Here is a 19,787-nt window from a genome sequence, read left to right as displayed (position 1 = left end):
TGCAACCATCTCTGAAAGATGCTTTCCAATGTATAAAATATAAGGAACCAGAGAAACACAGGATACTAAGTTTACAAATATGAAAATATTTCAACACTTGAAATATGTGCTGTATAACATATTTAATATAAGGTCTGATTTCAAAGTACTTTTGAGTATATACAATATTTCAAGAAAGCCATATCAACTGCAATGTAGGAATCAAAATATAGGTTATTGTTAGTATAACTTTAGGTTTATGGATGCATCTGTGATTAGATAAAATAACTGAGTGAGAAGGTCATGAAAATAAAGATGTAATTTATTTACCAATTCAGATTCATGGGCTGAAATCTAATAATGCCTGCTTTTCAGAGAGAGCCAGCTACTGTGAAGGCTGAGGTAGGAAGATTGTTTAAGTCTGAAAAAGTTCAGGGCCAATTGGGGAACAGAATGAGACCTCCTCTCCTAAAAAAACAAGTGGTAAACAACCAACCAACCCCCACCCCCAAACACACACACTCCAAAAGAAACCCAAAAGAGGGGGGCGGGGAACCTTGGCAGAGGTGCCAAGTACCAAGTACCAAGCACTTAGGAAGTTCATGCAAGGCATACTGATTGGTATGTGTATATATGGTGGGTATGTGAGTGCGGGCACACATGTGCCATGTTTTCCATGTGGAGGTCAGAGGACAACTTTTGGGGACCGGTTTTCTCCTTCCACCGTGGGATCTGGGGATTGAACTCAGGCTGTCTGGTTTGCACAGGAAACACTTGCCCCTGCTGTGCCATATCACCAGCCCCCTCGTGAGTACCTTAAGGCCAATTTTGCATTTGAGCAATTTGGGGTTATCAGATCCTAACAGCATCTTCAATATTTGTGTAATAAATATTTCTGATGTCCCCTAGCAGAGTCACCTGAAGTCGGAACAATCACATGTTGCTCTAAATATGTTCTTGTGTGGGTGCGGGTGTGGGCGTGGGTATATATGTGTTCATCTAAGTGGGTGTATGTATAGGTATGAATGTGGAGGCCAGAGGTTGGTGGCCAGGTCTTGTCTTCTATCACTCTGCACTTTAGTTTTTGAGACAGAGTCTCTCACCGAACCTGGGGTTCACTGATTTGGTTTGATTGGCTGGTCAAGCAAGCACTAAGTACTCTTCTGCCTGTGCCTCGCCAGGGCTGGGATTGCTGGTGTAGTCTTGGCTTTTGACATCGGTGCTGGTGATCAAACTCAGGCCAGCATGCTGTGTAGCTGGAGTTTTTCTGCCTGGCCCACAGTCAGGACAAATCTCTCTCGCCCGCTAGTCTCAAGCCGCTCAAACCCGATCAAGTAAACACAGAGACTTATATTGGTTACAAACTGTATGGCCGTGGCAGGCTTCTTGCTAACTGTTCTTACAGCTTAAATTAATCCATTTCTATTAATCTATACCTTGCCACGTGGCTTGTGGCTTACCGGTACTTTACATCTTCCTTGTCCTGATGGCGGCTGGCAGTGTCTCTCCTATCCAGCTTCCTGTTCTCTCAATTCTCCTCTCTGTTAGTCCCGCCTATACTTCCTGCCTGGCCACTGCCAATCAGTGATTTATTTATTGACCAATCAGCAACACATTTGACATACAGACCATCCCACATCACTTCCCCTTTTCTTTTCTTAAAAAGGAAGGTTTTAACCTTTACACATCTCCAAAGTCAGCTTGGTATATTTGGGAATTTGGGTGTAGCTTCTCTTACTACTTCCTGCTGGAGGGGGGCGCTGTATCTTATGGGGACACAAAGAAAATTTTAGGATTATGGAATAGTCCATGAGGCTGTATTGTCTGAGCCAGTTGCCTTTAAACCATTTTGGATGTTGGATCATCTGGGCCTTGGTGTCACCTTTCAGGGGGTCTTGGCTGATCAAACCTGATGTGTCTTAATCTGGAACGAATCCGTAGCCTCTGGCTTTCTGTGGAAACAAAAGCAGAGCCTCCTTTCCAAAGCAACATATCCTTACATCCAAATTTTGAAGTCAAGGTACCTTTAAAATGTACATTTTGGCATAACTTAACAGCTTTTACAATCAAATGTTTTTCTGCAGTTAAAAATCCCAAAGACAACATAATCCAGATTCTCTGTGTAATATTTATTTTTACGTGGCTTATTTTTTATATTAATTTTACTGTCTCTTTAAAGACTTTATTTTTTAAAACTATGTATTTGTTTATATAACTGTATATATCACCTTTTTAATCTCTTTTAAGCCTACGTATATTTTACACACATTGTAAACTATTACATCTGAATCTGTCTTATTGTGAATCTATTGTCTTAAACTGCAGCAGCTGTGGCTGCTGGCTCTGTCCACCTCAGCTTCCCAACATGGCGGTGGTTTACCGCCAGCTCTGGGAGCCATCGTGGGTCTATGCTTTTATCCAAGCAGCATGTAGCCCAGAAACCTCTTTTTTTGTTTTGTACTAGCAAAGGCTAAATCCACCATGCAGCTTAATGTGCCACTTGTAGAGGCCTCATTTCCGCCATACAGCAGGTCAAGCATGCACGCACGCTAGGAACCCGCCAGTAGCTCAAACCGGCAGCTGCTGCTCATTTGAGAGAGACAATTAGGAACTGTTTTTAGCTCCGTTTTAGAATCTTTTTTCTCAGTTTTTAGGTGGAAACTCTTGCCCCACGTTGGGCGCCATTTGTAGCTAGAGTTTTTCTGCCTGGCCCACAGTCAGGACAAATCTCTCTCACCCGCCAGTCCCAAGCCGCTCAAACCCAATCAAGTAAACACAGAGACTTATATTGGTTACAAACTGTATGGCCGTGGCAATGCTGCCATAGCAAGCCTTTTACTAACTAAGCCATCTCCCTTCCCCCTAAGCTGTTATTGTTCAGGACTTCTAATGTTAAACCTGAGCCTGAGACATCGATGAATAGTTCCTGTTTAGCTGCTGACTAAACAGTGCTATTCTCACTTTGTAAATCAGAATCACTGAAAATGATTTTTTTTTTAAATCATATAGTCAGCAGAAATGACGTTCAAATCTGTTTGCCTTTACTCTTAAATGTCTTTCTTCTGAAAGGACTAAGATGATTCTTGTCCTGCCAGCTGCATAGAAGAAAAGAATTCTGGGAGAGAAAAATGTAAGTAAGCAAGACAACTTTGCTTCCAAAGGAATAACCCAGTACTAGAGTGGGGCTCCTGACTTCAGTCGGTTTTCCTTCCACAGCACAGCTTGTGGCCCACCATCCACACTTCCCCAGGCCTTGGCAGTCAGTTCTCATTGCCCTATGTGGAATCTCTGTCCCTCTCCCTCACAATCTATCCCTCTTCATTGTCTGTAAGCTGCAGGCTAGTCTGTAGCATCTCAGGCCTCGTTCGGCTGTGTGAGTCCTGGTCAGGGGTGAAATGGACAATAGTCCTGGCATTTCTGCTCATTCCAGGCCTGCTTGTGATACCAGGCGCAGACCGTCACTTGTTCTTTCTTCTCTTTATGGTTCCTGGCAGAAGAACATGCTTGGGGGAAGAATATGGGGGTTTCTGTTGTTGAACATGCCTTCTTCAGTCACTCTGGCTCCCCACCATCATCCCTCCCCCACCTAGGATGGTAGGTGGGGCTGATGGATATTCTTCTGCCATTATCAGCCAACTGTCACCACTCACAGCTCCGTGGTTGGGGCTCAGCCTCCTGTCAGGTCTCAGTGTCTCCTTCACACAGAGCACTGGGGCCACAGGCCTCTGAGGTGAGCAAACTGAAGTCAGTGGGCCTTGCTCAGAGTCACATAGCCCATGAATGGGGAGCCAAAAGGAAACTGGACTCTCCTGACTCCTAAGCTTCACCTTCTCACATCAGCCATGTCAGAAACACTACCCACTACTTGCCTAGAAGTCATGAGACACAGCAGTCACTTCTTCCATGAACCCATGCTCTAGGAAATGAGCTTGCTTCCTCTGTCCCCAGTAAATAGAAACTCTCAGTGCCGGAGGAGTCAGTCACACAACACCCTTGAGCTTTTAGCAAGTGATTTTGTGAAACTGCATCCTTTCGTGAGATAGAACCATCTTCCTTTATGCACAGAAAAGGGCTCTCTGGGAGAAACAGTAGCCAGCGCACTCCACCAACAGCAGTAAACAGCTGGTGAGATTTAGCCTGCCCTTTTCACCTTCCTGTCACTCCTGTCAGGCCAGCAGCTCCACTCCCTGCTGTCTCCACCTCCTGGAGTGCTGGACACAGAGACTCTTTTCCCACTGAGGAAACACTGTCCATTCCAAATCCTCAGTTAGACGAGATTCCATTTCCATTTCCTTTCTGGAACCAGGAGTCAGGAGCCAGGGGCCAGGAGCCAGGAGCCAGAAATCAGGAGCCAGGGAGTCTCCAGCTCAGATGTGCCAGGAAGATGCTCATGGGGTGTGTCAGGCCAGCTGCAGCCTAGTTGTTATTGAAAAAGTTTGGAGGGTGCATGCCTGGAGAGGTGGAGGCAGCAGGGGCCTCTAGAGGGGTGACATTATTCAGAGACACTTGTACAACTATTCAAGGTTGCACTTGCATCCCCCCGACCCCCCTGCTTTTCTTAGCAGTGGGTTTAAATTTGTTGGCTACTGTGGTCTCTGTGGGTCTCCTTCCCCAAATGATGCGCTGGTACTGCTGATTGTCTTCCTTTTCCTGTTGCTGTGATAAAATAGCTTAACAAAAGCAACCTAAGGGGGAAAGGGTCTAATTTAGCTCACAGTTCAAAGGTAGGTTCATCATGCTGGGGGAAGTCAAGACAGAAGGAGTTTAAGGCAACTGACCACATTACATCCACAATCAAGAAGCAGAGAGCCCCAAAGCATGGTGGTGTACGCTTTTAATTCCAGCACTCAGGGGGCAGAGGCAGATGGATCTCTGTGCATTCCAAGCCAGCTTAATCTACATATTGAGACCCTGTCTCAAAAAAAAAAAAACCAACAAAATAAAACAACAACAAAATAGCATCAAAAACAAAACAAAGCAAAAGAAGAAGCAGAGATCAGTGAATGCTTGTTTGTGGTTAGCTCAATTTCCCCTTTGAATGAAGCCCAGGATCCCAACCTGGGGAATGGTTCCACCAACAGTGGACCTTCTCACTTCAGTTAATTTAATCAAGATAATCCCCTATAGGCATTCCCAGAGGCTAAGACAATTTAGATAATCCCTCACAGGTGTGCCTTAAGGCTTGTCTCCTAGGTGATCCTAGATCATGTCCAGTTGATAACACTAACCATCATGGCTGGTTGCTTAATAAACTTTCAATGGTTGCATGGTTGGACAGAGGTTTGGATGGAAGAATGGACAAATGGATGGATGGATGGCTGAGTCACGCAGAAGGTGTGGTGGCGTATGTCTGTAATCCCAACACTCAGGAGGCTGAGGGAGAAGGATTGTGAGTTGAAGGCCAGACTGGGCTACATAGTAAGTTACAGGCCAGTCTGAGTCACATAGAAGGACCTTATCTCAAAAATCCAGATGACAGGAGATGGGACAAGGTGAGGAACAAAGACAGGCAGGCAGGCAGAAATAGAAAAGGGCCCTAAGGGATGAGAGCAGAGTGACGAATGGTGGCATCTTATAGGCTGCTGGGGATCCTCTGGACCTCCCTGGGGTAGCTTGCAGAGCTCCTGATGCTGAGGAGGAAACTGGGAGGGTTTCATGGGGGTGAGCTCCTCCTGCAAACACACAGGTAGTCTCAAATGGAAAGGGTGTGTGTGTGTGTGTGTGTGTGTGTGTGTGTGTGTGTGTGTGTGTGTGTGTGCTTTTCTTTATGAAGGAGCAGCAGGAGACTTACCACAGAAACATGGTGAACATGATGGTCATTTAATAGCATGAACATTAGGACCAGGAAATGGCTGAGGAGAGCATGCAGTCTTGAACTGGAGTTCCTCTATTCTATCTGGCAAAGCTCCCTGTGATACTAACAGTTTTCATCTGTTTCCTGGATGGATTAGTACACCATTAAAAACAATTTGGGTTGGGACTACTACTTTCTATGTAGTCCAGACTAGCACTAAAGTCATGTTCCTCTTGCCCCAGCTTCCTGGGTGCTAGTATTACAGAGATGAAATATCCATCTATTACTAAGCACTGACTGTGTTGGAAGGCTGAGGAGCACATACAGATATGGAAGACACCGACCCCACCTGCAAAGAACTTTCAAGCTGTAACACTGCATAAGGCTCTTTGCCTCAAACAAATGTCAGAGAAATCTAGAAGAGGGAGATGGCCTTTGGACAAGACAGGCTTTGAAGGGAAGGTGCCATTTGTGATGGAGTCTGTGAAGACGGCATGAGGCACTCCTCTTGGAGACTCGATTACAGATCTGCCCTGTGTTCTTTGCATCTAGGTTGTATCTAGGATCAAGAAATTCAGGGTCACTTCCAGAGCCTCCCGCCACTGTTATCCTCTGACACTCTTGAGCCTAAGGCAGGGAGGGAGGGAGGGATTCAAACAGAGAGTTCTGTACAGTCTCTTTGATCAAGTGTTTGTTCAATGGCCATCTAGTGATGCTCAGGGAGTCAGACCTGGTCCTGGGTACTGGGCATCCTCTTCCCATCAGGGAAGAGCAAGGCTGGCAAGAGTGCAGCTCTGTAGCTGTCGACATGTCACATAACCCAGAAGCATGATCCTGGTCCAAGAGGCAGGACACTACCGGGCTAATTGAGTACAGCAACCACCTTCTCAGCAGATCCCTGAGAGCTCAGAATGTCATGCTTGGCATTTCATTAAAGACAAACCACACACATGTCATTCTAAAAGGACCTCTGGCAACCGAAGGTCAGCACTTTCTACCCTTCATTCCATGAGCTTGGTATAGTGTGAGCTAAACCGATATTTACTACAGCTGTGGAGGGGATGTCCACAAGGCACACAGGGATTGGAAAAGGCCATTCAAAGGACTGAAAAATAGCCCAAAGTTTGGAAAGAGCATAATGTCACTGTATGGAGGTCCTAATAGGTCAGTCTAGAAAGGATAAGGTGGAGATGGCCACGGCCTCTAATGATTTCTGGGAGCCTCATGTGCAAGATTTTATAAAAATTATCACCATTACTAAACGAATAATGAAGAATGTCATGTTTATCTTGCACTTGAGATGATAACTAATGGTTGTTCCAGAGTTGAAGACTCTTGAGGAAAACTGGACTTGCAGACAGAAGCCTTTGCCGTGGGTCCCTGCAGACAGCTTCTGTTGATTTGATTTGACATCATGTATAGTTAGCCTTCAAGTCCTTGACTTATTCTGTTTTCTGACCTTCCTTTTAAAAAGCCAGGCTTCATCTAAACATCTGTCTGTGTCTCCTGGTAAGAGTGGCAGGTGCCGTGGACACATGTACCCACCTGTCCCCTCAGCAACTAAAACACCCCAGCCGCTGTACTGCCTGTCTTTGGATTTGCTGGGAGTTTTGTCTTGGCTGGCTTGGTCTTTCCCAGCTTGACTCCTCATAGCGAGCCCATATATTTTTTAAGTTTGTTTATTTTTATTTTATGTGTATGTGTGAATGTCTGCATGTATGTAGGCATACCATGTACATGTCTGGTGCCCATGGAAGCCAGAAGAGTGAATTGGATCTACTGGAACTGGAGTTACAGGAGGTTGTAAGCCATCATGGGTGCTGGGAATTAAACCTTTGGCCTTCATATAAGAGTGGCAAGTACTCTTAAGTAACAAGTACTGCTCAGCCCCCTCTGTAGTCTCACTTTTGGGGTGTTATTTGTTTGTCTAATTAGTTTTTTGTTTGTTGTTTAGTTATTTGGTAGGTTGTGTTGTTTCATTTTGTTTTGAGACAAACTTTCACTATATAGCCCTTGCTGGCCTGGAACTCTGTGTAAACCAAACTGGCCCCCAAACTTACATAGGTATGCCTGCCTCTGCCTCCCAAGTGCTAAAATTAAAGTTATGCACCACCACACCCAGATTGCCATGTGGTTTTTAAAAGAGTGATTCAGGGGCTGGTGAGAGTACCCAGGTACTATACCCAACACCCATGTGGTTGCTCACAAATGTCTGTTACTTCATTCCCTGGGGATCTAATGTTCCCTTCTGCCTCTACAGGCACTGCATTTATGTGCTGCACAGATATACATGTAGGCAAAACACCTGTGCACATAAGCCAGTAAAATGGGGGAAGGGGAGAGACCCACTTTGGGGCTGTGATCAGACCAGGTTTTTATACCTTTCTCACTCCCCTTTCAATTGGCATGGAAGTCCTTTCCTAAAGAACAGGATCCTAATTCTTAACTTGGAAATATCTCTTCTCTGGTGTGTTTTCCTCATCCATTGACTGCTGGCTCTCACCATTAATTTATTTTTTATTTATTTAGCTTCTGAAATTGAAAATAAGGGTCAGCCTCCTTTTCTTTGTTCTTTGCTGTCCTGATGTTTTCCCTTGGAGAAGTGCCTGTTTTGTTTCTGCATCTTAGTGACTTCTTAATGGATGGAGCACATGGGAGCTCATTCTTGCTGAAGGAGCAAATTCTCCTTCTGATAGCAGCTGCTATCAGGAGTAACTCTGGCCATTAAAGGAGGTACCATTCGGGCTCTTTGTCACCCTACCAGGCATCCATTTGGAGGAGGGCTAAGGAGCTTACTAGACATACCCATGTGACACATTTAATTTTCATAATAGTCTTAAATAAACTAGGTAAAAAATAATAATTTCTCCTTTGCAAATTAAGGAACTGTAGAATCATGGTCATATAGCTCATAAAGGTAAATATGGCTGTATAGCTTCTCTTGACTTGTATCTTAAGGGCCAGATTTGCTCAAATGGCCATAGGATATTTGCTGTGGGATCACCCCATAGTGTTATATATGTGCCCTGCACTGTAAAGGACCACAACATAAATGACAAGCTTCTAGTGGCTCTCAATGGCACTAGTGCAGTCTTAGTCAACCCTGAGGACCTTTGTGAGATGGTGAGAGGCTGGCAGCATGCAGCTTCCCAAGGTCGTGCACCAAAGTTTTACCATCTTAGGTTTAAGGTGCAGGTTCCCTTTTAAGCTCCTTAAAGGAAAAGGCAGAAGGATATGTGCATGCGTCCAGGTCGATGCACAGCCAGTTGAACAGGAACTGACAATGACCTTTCATAGAAGGTTAAGTATGCTCTTCTGCCTGTCCAGTGTCTCGATCGTGGCAGCATGTTGCTCTGTGGTGCATCCATTCTGCACCAGCCGGGTTGCTGGCTCCAGCTTCTTGCTAGTTCCTTATGACGTGAGCCCATCTGTAGCATATTTCAGTCTGCTTACTAATAGCATTCTCTGTTTCCTAAACCATCTTTCTTGAGAGGCATCACACTCAGCAACCAAGCTGATGTTTTCAAGTGGCCACACTAGTTGGAAGCTGTCCTGTAGGCAGCCAAACTGCTGTCTTGGGACAGACACTCCACCTGGATCTAGCGAGTTATGCTTTGTTGAGGAGCCCAAGGGCTAGAAATAGAACAGAGAATGGGCAGAGAAGCAAAGATCCCTTTAGAACGGTGTTCTCAACCTTCCTAATGCTGCTACTCTTTAATATAGTTCTTCACGCTGTGGTGACCCCCAACCATACAATTATTTCATTGCTACTTTATAACTTCAATTTTGCTACCATTATAAATCATAAACATCTGGTATGCAGGATATCTGATATGTGACCCCCATGGGGTCACGACCACAAGTTGAGAACCACTGCTTTGAAGAGAGAGCACTGTGGCTTATCCAGAGGCAATCACTAGTGCTCCAAAACCAAGCCAATCTCTTCCACATCTTGACTAGGCATTTCTTACCCCAAAGTGAGGGCCGTGGAGCATTCACCCAACACTACACCTCTGTGTGACTGACAGGAATTTCCAAGGTTCTTGGTAACCTGGAAGATGGAAGAGTGCTGGGGGGATGTCTTTCTGTATGCTGTGAATATGTGTTGCTCTGATTGGTTGATAAATAAAGCTGCATTGGCCTATGGCAAGGCAGCTTAGAGGCAGGCGATAAATCCAAGCAGATATACAGAGAGAAGAAGGGAGAGGCAGAGAGAGATGCTAGCCACTGTCAAAGGAGCAGCAAGAAGCCAGCAGACTGGTAACGCCACGGCCACATGGCAATTTATAGATTAATAGAAATGGGTTAAATTATAAGAGCTATCAAGCAAGAAGCCTGCCATAGGCCATACAATTGATAATTAATACTAAGCCTCTGAGTGATTATTTTATAAGCGGCTGAGGGACCGTGGGGTTTTGCGGAACTAGAGGAACGTGGGACTGCAGGGCCAGGTGGGACCTGAGAAACTTCTGGCTACAGAAGAGGACTAAGAAGACAGCTTACTGATGGTTTGTGCCCCCTTCTCAGCCACACATGAGAGAAAAAGAGAAACTGCATGTGCTGGTCAGAGAGCAGCCAGTGGTAGAAGAGATGTGATGGGTTTTCTGGAACTGCACTTCTCTTTACATCTTCCTGTGATGAAATACTACTCATGGTTTGCATTGAAGAAGAAGAAAACAGTTCGGGGCTTCAGAAAGACTGTCTCCAGGAGGGTAATGAAAGGCCAAAGAAACACATCATGAATAGCCATTGTGACTGAGTAAGTTATACATGCCTATGCTATGTGTGTTTTCTTAGTCAACGCATAGTACCAGCCTAACAGCTAGTTGGTAAGGAGCTTTGAAGTACTATGACGTTTACAATGGTTCATCATACTTTGGAAGCTTATACATTACCAGTCAAATACAATCAAGTAGAGAGCAAGTAGTAGCTCTCTTTGATATGGAATTGGAACTGCTCTTGGCCTAATAATGTCAACTAAATGCTGGTACTCAGGAGAATGGACAGAAGAATTTCAGAAAGCCCAGGTGCACCACAGGAGCTACACATGGGAATCCCATGTAAAGCTGCAGAGTGACATGAACGTGTAAAAATATCCAAGCAAAGCCTTTTGGCTTTTGAGGAAGTTTCTGGATAGCTTGACTATGGCTTTATCTGTTTCAATAGTCTCTTATACTTACACATAGAGTTTGACGTATGAATTGTATCAACCTGCTTTAGTTTTGAAACCTAGGAGCAGATGAGAGATGAATAGCTTTGACTGTACTTCTCAGGACAAATGAAGTGATTTGTAAACTCATGCAGGGGTTAGAATGAGATGTGCAGTCTCCTCATGGAACCCCCACTCCCACGAAGCTCCTGCTTGCACCTCTTTACCTTACCAACAAAATATATCAACATTTAAAACTTTAGCCCTCATTGATTTTAAGTCAACGCTGATTTTTCCGGGAAAAATTGTAATTGGTATAAATATTATTTTCAAAATGATATTTATAAAAACCTTATATTATAAAAATTTAAATATATTGCCCTTCGCTACTTTGAGACAGGGTTTGCCATATAGACCAGGCTCAATTCAAACTCTAGAACTTTGTGCTTTGAGCTCCCGAGTGCTAGAATTACAGGAGTGTGTCCATGCTAGACTAACATATTCTTTTTTCCCCCTTGAATACAAGGTCTCACAAAGCTGGGCCTGGCCTTGAACTCACTATGTAGCTTAGAATAGCCTTGAACTCCTTCCTCATCTGCCTCTTCTGCTTGCACCCTTGGGTTACAGGTATATACCACCCTACCTGCTGACACACACCTTAAAACAATTGTTTTAGTTTAGTATGGGAAGATGAATAGTAATCTATTTATTATACAAACAATCTGAAATTGTTTAAAGTGAATATTAAATAATTTATTTTCATCTCTTTTCGAGGAATATTCTAGAATATCATAGGCTTCTATTTGGTTCTTCCAATCTTTTCCCTTTTATTTCTCTCTTTTCAGAGCCAGCAGATTAACTAGAAAAGGGACCCAGATGGGTCAGCATCTTCTGCTCACTCCTTGTGTCACTAAAAGCACAGTTGACTGGCCATGCCTCAGTTTCTCCTTCTCATGAAGGACAGATGTCACCCTTAGAGCTCTGCAGCAGGGTCAGGACCCTCCCCTGTCTCACTTGCCTCTGGTAAGCAGGATGAGATCAAGCCTAGAATTCACTCCCCAAACACTGTGGGGTGGATAGCAAGTGTTGAGAATTGCTGCCTGGTTTGAGGATGTAGCTCAGTGATAGAGAGATTGTCTAGCATGTACAAGACCCTTTTTCTGATAAAATAGCCACTATTTATTTGTGTCCGGGTAAACATTATTGGCTTCACACACACTGTCTATCATCTACTATAACAGGTGACCTGTGGCTTTCCCCACATTGCTGATAAATTCAATTTCAGCTGGGTATGGTGGTGCACACTTTTTTTTTTTTTTTTTTTTTTCAGTTTTTTGAGACAGGGTTTCTCTGTGTAGCTTTGCACCTTTCCTGGAACTCACTTGGTAGTCCAGGCTGGCCTCAAACTCACAGAGATCCGCCTGGCTCTGCCTCCCGAGTGCTGGGATTAAAGGCGTGCGCCACCACCGCCCGGCTAAGTATTGTTTTTTTTTTTTTTTTTTTTAGGTTTTTCGAGACAGGGTTTCTCTGTGCAGCTTTGCGCCTTTCCTGGATCTCGCTCTCTAGACCAGGCTGGCCTCGAACTCACAAAGATCCGCCTGTCTGCCTCCCAAGTGCTGGGATTAAAGGCATGCGCCACCACCGCCCGGCGGTGGTGCACACTTTTAATCCCAGTACTCGGGAAACAGAGGCAGGTAGATCTCTGTGAGTTCAAGGCCAGCCTAGACTACAAAGTGAGTTCCAGGACAGCCAGGGCTGTTACACAGAGAAACCCTGTCTCAAAAATCAAAACAAACACCTCACCCCACCCCTGCAAAAAAGAAAAGAAAATTCAGTTTCTGAGTTCCAAAGACATGTTGGTATTTATGAGAGCTGGGATGGGAACCAGCAATTCTCTGCCTTGGACTGTCTGAGTGACCCTTTAAAAAGCTTTCCACAGACAGCAGTTCAATAGGACATGTATGGTAAAAGAAGGGACATCACTGCTCTGAGATGTTCATCTATTCCTTTCCTCTATCTGTTATTTAATTCTGCAGAGAATATAAAACCTCTTCCCCACAGCTACATGACATAACACATTTCAGTAAGCGTGACTCAAAGCATTTTTAATTAAGAGAACATTATAACGTACTTTGTTTTTTAACAGATTGTGACCTTCCACTAGCAAAGTCAGGGGACGAGGAGACCTCTAGGGAGCAGGTGCACACACTCCAAGTCTAGCTGTAAGCAAGAACAGCTTGTCCTTCAAAAATCTAGTTCTGGGAGGTTACATCCAATTCTCAGAGGGGGAGATCATCTTAACAGAAACAACTATCTTCTTTGTGCCTTTTTGGCCTATGCAAAAGTGGAAAACATCAGATGTGGAAAATCTGATGTCTTCCTGTCACTGGCTCTGAGACGTCCTTCTGGGAATTACAGGCATCGTGGGTTATCTGTGGATACAATGCAGGTCCAGCCAGCTCCTAATAAACTCTTAATCCCCCGAGCCACTTTACCTCAGCATCTAGCCTCTGGGCCAGAGAATTCAGATGACTTTTTTTACTACTAGCAACAGCAAGACTGAATTTAAATGGTAAATCTGCTAAAAATAAAACCAGACTCCAACAACACAATGCAGCTCAAATAAAGTGGTTTTTAATTTATTTATTAGTGTTTGTTGTTGTTTAAGCTTTTTATCTTTCCTTCCTTCCTTCCTTCCTTCCTTCCTTCCTTCCTTCCTTCCTTCCTTCCTTCCTTCCCTCCCTCCCTCCTCCTCTCTCCCTCTCTCCGTCTCTCCCCCTCCCTCCCTCCCTCCCTCTCTCTCTCTCTCTCTCTCTCAATCTCTCTCTCTCTCTCTCTCTTTCTTTCTTTCTTTCTTTCTTTCTTTCTTTCTTTCTTTTCTTTCTTTCTTTCTTTCTTTCTTTCTTTCTTTCTCACTGCAGTATTTCAGGTGGTTCTGCACTCCTGGAATCTTGCCGCACTCTTGTTGAGGCTATACTGGCACTCTTGGGTCTTTAATTGTTTCTCCGGCTCAGTTCAGTTCTTCTTCTTTCCAGTCTATATTGGTGGGTGTCCTGTGCTTTTTGCAAATGTATGCATTTTCAGATCTAACCGTATCTGAAACTTACTTGGAGAACTCACCTATGCTCTCCAACTTCTGAGACAGCCCTTAAGGATCCCACACAGCCCTGCTCCCAATGCCTGCACCCTCTGTGAGTCACCTCAAACGTCGCACCATGGTTGGTCTGCATGACAGGTAACACTGGCAGGAGAGATGGCATGTCACTCTGTGATGGAACTATACAGGGCTGAGGCTTCCTTCTTGAGCCTCAGGCTTTTCTCCTCCTCTCCTGGCATTCACTTGAGAAGCAGTGTGGTAAGCCACCCATGGAGGGACCTGTCTAGTAAGGAAGCAGACAACACAACACCACCAATAAGCTGGGACATGGATCCTGCAGTCTAGATACCCTGACTGTACCCTCATGAGAGTCTGCAAGCCAGGACTACCTAATCCAAGCCATTCTGGCATCTACAGAAACTAGTCCAAAGATGCCTGTGTTAATCAACTAAGCTTTAAAGCAATTTATTATTTAAGAGTAGACAAAAACATACTGTCCCTTCTTCTGTCTACAAGTACAGCCTCCACATTTAATTTCCCAATTGGAATTCCTCAGTTGCCCTGTAATCCCGGCTTTACAACTGCCAGAATGGCCCTGCCAAAATCAAAGCCATTATTTATTTTTCTGATCAGCTCCCATTCCCAACAGCTCGATTTAATCATTTCCAAACCTGCTTCTCCTTCAAAGCATCCTACCTACATGCCTTTGTTACCACTCAGCTGGTTGGGGGCCTTTCTTTGGTACCTGGATGGGAATCAAGTGAGAGGCTCTTCAGCGCTGGTCCTTGACAGCTTCAGTATCCATTGTAGACAGCAGCAAGTGGTAACTGCAGATGGATGGAAGCAGCAGCAGCAGCAGCAGCAGCAGGTTACAGTCTCTGTGTACTTCTAGGGTCTGAGATCTTTTGTCTTGGGGTGATGAATGATCTTAGGAAACTGGGACTTTGCATCTCTTGATAGTAGCAAGCATCCTAGCTCCATGGTCTACGATGGACTGTAAGGTGGCGGCGGCGGCTGGAACAGCAACTTCTCCAGTCTCTGGGCTGCCACAACCTTCTTTACTGATCTCTGTCAGCCCTGCAGCCTGTTGCCATTGCTTCTCTAGTGTTCTGCTGCTGGTTTTTGCAGCTCTGTCTCTGCCATTGTCAAGGTCACTGGCAGTCCCCGCTGTAGCTCGAATTCTAATTGGTCTTAATAATAAAAGCCCAGAGTCAGATATAGAAGTAAATGCTGAAAGATCAGAGAAGTAAGGAACTAGCCATAGTCACCCCTTACCTCTCCAACTCCTTAGTCCGAAAAGGGGACAAGCTCTTGTCTCTACGCTGCCTTATCACTTCCTCTCTCTACCCAGCCACATCACTTCCTGTTTCCTCCTCCCAAGCACTGGGATTAAAGGTGTGAGCCACCACTGCCTAGCCTCTATGGTTAACCAGTGGCTAGCTCAGCCCTCTGATTTCCAGGCAAGCTTTATTTGTTAGAGCACAAACAAAATATCACCACACTGTTCCCACAGATGTACCTCCTCTGCAGCTGTCAAAACCATATCTACTCTCCTCTCCACTGCTTCTGTGGCTCAGCTGCTGGCCATTTGCTGTCTCCAGTGAATGGCTTCTTCCTTCATATTCCAGCCCAGCCCACTCTGCTAAAAGTGCTGAAGAAATGACTACTCACAAGAAGTCTTTGATTGGGCCCAGTATTGCAATGTGGGCCTGGGGCAGGTAGGAGCAAGGATAAAACACGTCCTGCACACACCTTTGACCCCAGACAAGCACACCCTCCTTCGGCACTTTGCTAGGTACTCATGTTCTTTGTTACTGTCCCTAAACACCCTGTAGAGTTCAACACAGACTGCTTTCAAGTCAGCACAGACATTCCTTCTGTGTTCTTGAGATGGTGACAAACCGGTCTCTTCAAATTCTCCTCAAGTCTTTCCTACGCATGTCTTATCCCTCAATTAAATTGCAAGCCACTATGATCTTTATATTTAGTGAAAGGTATTTATTTATTTTTTGCTCTTCCATGCTGCTGTGTGCTTTATGTACATTATCTATTTTGACCTCACTGTGGTCCTGCAAAGCAGATGTTTTTATCCCCAGTGTATTGGTGATGAAGTTGAGATTCAGAAATAACAAGAAATTTGCCCCACATTACATACCGAGGACACTGCAGCTGTAAGAGTGAGGCATACAAGCCTCTCACTCACAAGTTCATGCTCCTTTTGTGCTGTGTTCTTGCCTTGTCTATCATACTTGGTTTGGAGTATGGCCAGGTGGTCATTAATGCCTCCTTCAGCATTATCCCATACTACATATATGTGGCCAAAGGCAAAGTGAAGGATACAAGTGGAGAAAAAGAGGGAGAAGTGTAGAAATAAAAGTAAATCCACAGGACTCCTACTGTGAAACGAAAGCGTGTAAGAGATCATTTATTTTGAAGCCAAATATGAGTGACAGACCCAGCAACACAGATTCAGGTTATCCCAAATTCTGTGGTCCTTACTACATCAAAAAAATTATTATTTATGTGTATGTATGTTTTTGTGTGAGTATATACCATGTGTGTCTGGGTGTCCATGGAGGCCAAAAGAGGGCATCAGATTCCTTGAAGCTGGAGTAATAAGCAGTTTTGAGTCATCTGATAAGGGTGTTGGGAAATGAACTCAGATGCTCTAGAAGAGCAGCAAGTAACATTGAACCATCTCTCTAGGCCCAGACTATTACATTTTTTAAGATGGAAAAAAACTTAATGTGTTTATATGCTAGGAGAAAAGGGCCAACAAGGCAGATTATAATAATAATAGTAGCTGGTATTTATTAGGCATATCCATGAGCCAGGACCCATGCTAAGCACTCTACCAGGATTACCTCAGTAAGCTCTCACAACACACTCATAAAGTAAGTCCTGTTATTCTCATAATGCTTTACAGATGAGGAAAGTTAGGATCTGTCCAAGGTTATACAATGAGTGATGATTTTTACAAACACGGATCTGAAACACTATGTCCCCAAATGCAAATATGTAGACTCCTTTCTTGGGTGGAAGCCAAGTTCCTGTTTATGAGCACCCAGTAAATACCAGGATAAATATAAATACACATATATCCCCATGTCAAAACTGGTGAAAATAACGTGGAATGGCTACTGACTTGTCCAAATTCTTTTTAAAATTACTGTAAAAATTATTTTTAAAAAAGTTTTTATATATTTGGATCATACTCTTTTCCCTTCCCCTAAGTCCTCCAAGATTCTATCCACTTCATGTTCTGTTTTAAAACAAACAAAAACAACAAACAAAATAAAGCCCAAACCAAACAGACTAAAGACACCAAACCATAACAATAACAATAAACAAACATGGTAAAACACAGAGTCCCTTTGTGTTGGTCAACTACTCCTGAGCACGAGGCCTGTACTGGAGTGAGGTTGATATACCCAATGACACGCTGTTGGAGAAAACTGACTTTCCCTTTCCTAGCAGGTATCAATTGCAAATAGCTTCTTGGTTAGGAGTGGGACTTTGTCCTTCTCTATGCTAGGATTTTGTTCCTCTTGAGTTTGTGTGAGTCTTGTGTATGATGGCAATCTCTGTGAGTTCATAGGTATGCATTCCAGCCCTGTTGTGCCTGGAAGACACTTTCCTTGGAGTCGTCCAGCACCTTGGCTCTTATAATCTTTCTGTCTCCTCTTCCACATAGATCTCTGAGCCCTGAAGGGAGGAGCTTAGCAAAGGTATGCCGTTTAGGACTGAGTGCTGTGGTCTCTTACTCTCTATGTATTGTCCAGATGTGCATCTCTGTATTAGTTCCCATCTATTGCAAGGAGAAGCGTCTCTGATGAGGTTGAGTGATGCTCCGATCTATGTTGCCCAAATTCATCATCACCCATCTCTAAACACTTAAATATTGTGAAATACAATAGATGTGGGATCTCTAGGTTCCTCATTCTTAGACCTAGTCTCTATCACTTTTTAAAATTTTTTATTTATTTTATGTATGAGTGCTCTATCTGCCCTTACACTTTTATGCCAGAAGAGGGCATCAGATCTTATTAGAGATAATTGTGAGTCAACTTATGGTTGCTGGGAATAGAACTCAGGACCTCTGGAAGAGAGCTGAGTGCTCTTAACCACTGAGCCATCCCTCCAGCCCCCTCTATCACTTCTTATCCAGTGAATAGGAATGCAAATTCCAAAATCAAGTAAGGGATGCCCTTGGGAGCTGTAACACTGGTCTCATCACCCGAAACTCTTCTGAAGAGGCTCCATTTTTATTTTGTGAATAACCAATAAACATTAATGATACTGATATTTAAAATTTGTAAAACAGTACAAGGAAATGCTTAATTGTATGTGTGTGTGTATGCATGTGCATTCATGCACTTGTGTGTTTACATGTTCCTATATGTGTGCATATTTCTTGTGAACAGGTTAACTGGCACTCATGTGCATGGACATGTGGAGGCTAGAAGGCCAATGTCTGATGTTTCCTTCAATAATCTCTACATTATTTTTTGAGACAGGGTCTCTCACTGAATCTGGAACTTGCCACTTCAGCTAGACTTGGTGGCCCTCAAGTCCAGGGGATCCTGTCTCCACCTTCTGTCTCTACATATCCGCCACTGGAATTACAATGTACACTGCCATGCCCAGTTACTTTTTGTTGTTGTTATTTGTTTATTTGTTTTTTTTTAATCAAGGTCTTACTATATAGACTAAGCTGGCCTCAGACTCTCATAGATCTGCCTACTGCTCCTGACTTCATGCCCAGTTCTTTTATGTGTATTCTGGGGATTTTATGTGGATCCCAGGTCCTTGTGCTTGGACACAAGCAATTTACTGACTAAGCCATCTCCCCATCTGGGAAACCCTTAATTTTCTGTAATAGAGGGGAGGTCAAAGAAATTTATAGCACATACCATGAAACAGAAGAATAGTCAAGAATGAAGTTTCAGAATAATATTAGTATTTAGCATATTTTGTTAAATGCAATAAGTAAATTATAACTATCAAGTACAATATAACCATGAAAAATTTTAACTTAAGAGTGAATTTTCACTTATAAGTGAAAGTTAGATATAAATATAGCAAAAATGCTAGTAGTGATTATATTTAGGTAAAAAGAATGCACATAGTCTGGTGCATTTCAATCTTTATGTTTTCAGTAATTTTCAACAGATTTGTTGAAGTATAATTTACATTCAATAAAATCTACTCACTAATAAACAAAATGAACTCCTTGAAAATGCAACAAGATGAATAAATCCCCAAAACATATAATGCTAAGTCACAGAAGTCAGAAACAATAGACCACATAGTGTAGCTTTTATTTTTTATTTTTTATTATTTTATTTTATTTTTTTCGAGACAGGGTTTCTCTGTGTAGCTTTGCGCCTTTCTTGGAACTCACTTGGTAGCCCAGGCTGGCCTCGAACTCACAGAGATCCGCCTGGCTCTGCCTCCCGAGTGCTGGGATTAAAGGCGTGCGCCGCCACCACTGCCCGGCTTGGTTTTTGGTTTTTTTTTCGAGAGTTTTTATTTATATAACATCTGTGATGACTATTCTTGGTTGTCAACTTGGCTATATCTGGAATGAACTACAATCTAGAAATGGAGGGCACACTTGTGATCCAGATCTTGAGGCAGGAAGACAACATGTCTTTGATCTGGATCTTGAGGCTGGAAGACACAGGCTTTTGATCCAGATCTTGAAGTAGGATGACACACCTTTAATCTGGACCACACCTTCTACTGGAAGCCTAGATAAGGAAAAT

Source organism: Peromyscus californicus, unplaced genomic scaffold, assembly GCF_007827085.1.
Source record: "Peromyscus californicus insignis strain IS unplaced genomic scaffold, ASM782708v3 Scaffold_14__1_contigs__length_90479793_seg_2, whole genome shotgun sequence".
Lineage (NCBI taxonomy): Eukaryota > Metazoa > Chordata > Mammalia > Rodentia > Cricetidae > Peromyscus > Peromyscus californicus.
This window is presented reverse-complemented; position numbering follows the sequence as displayed.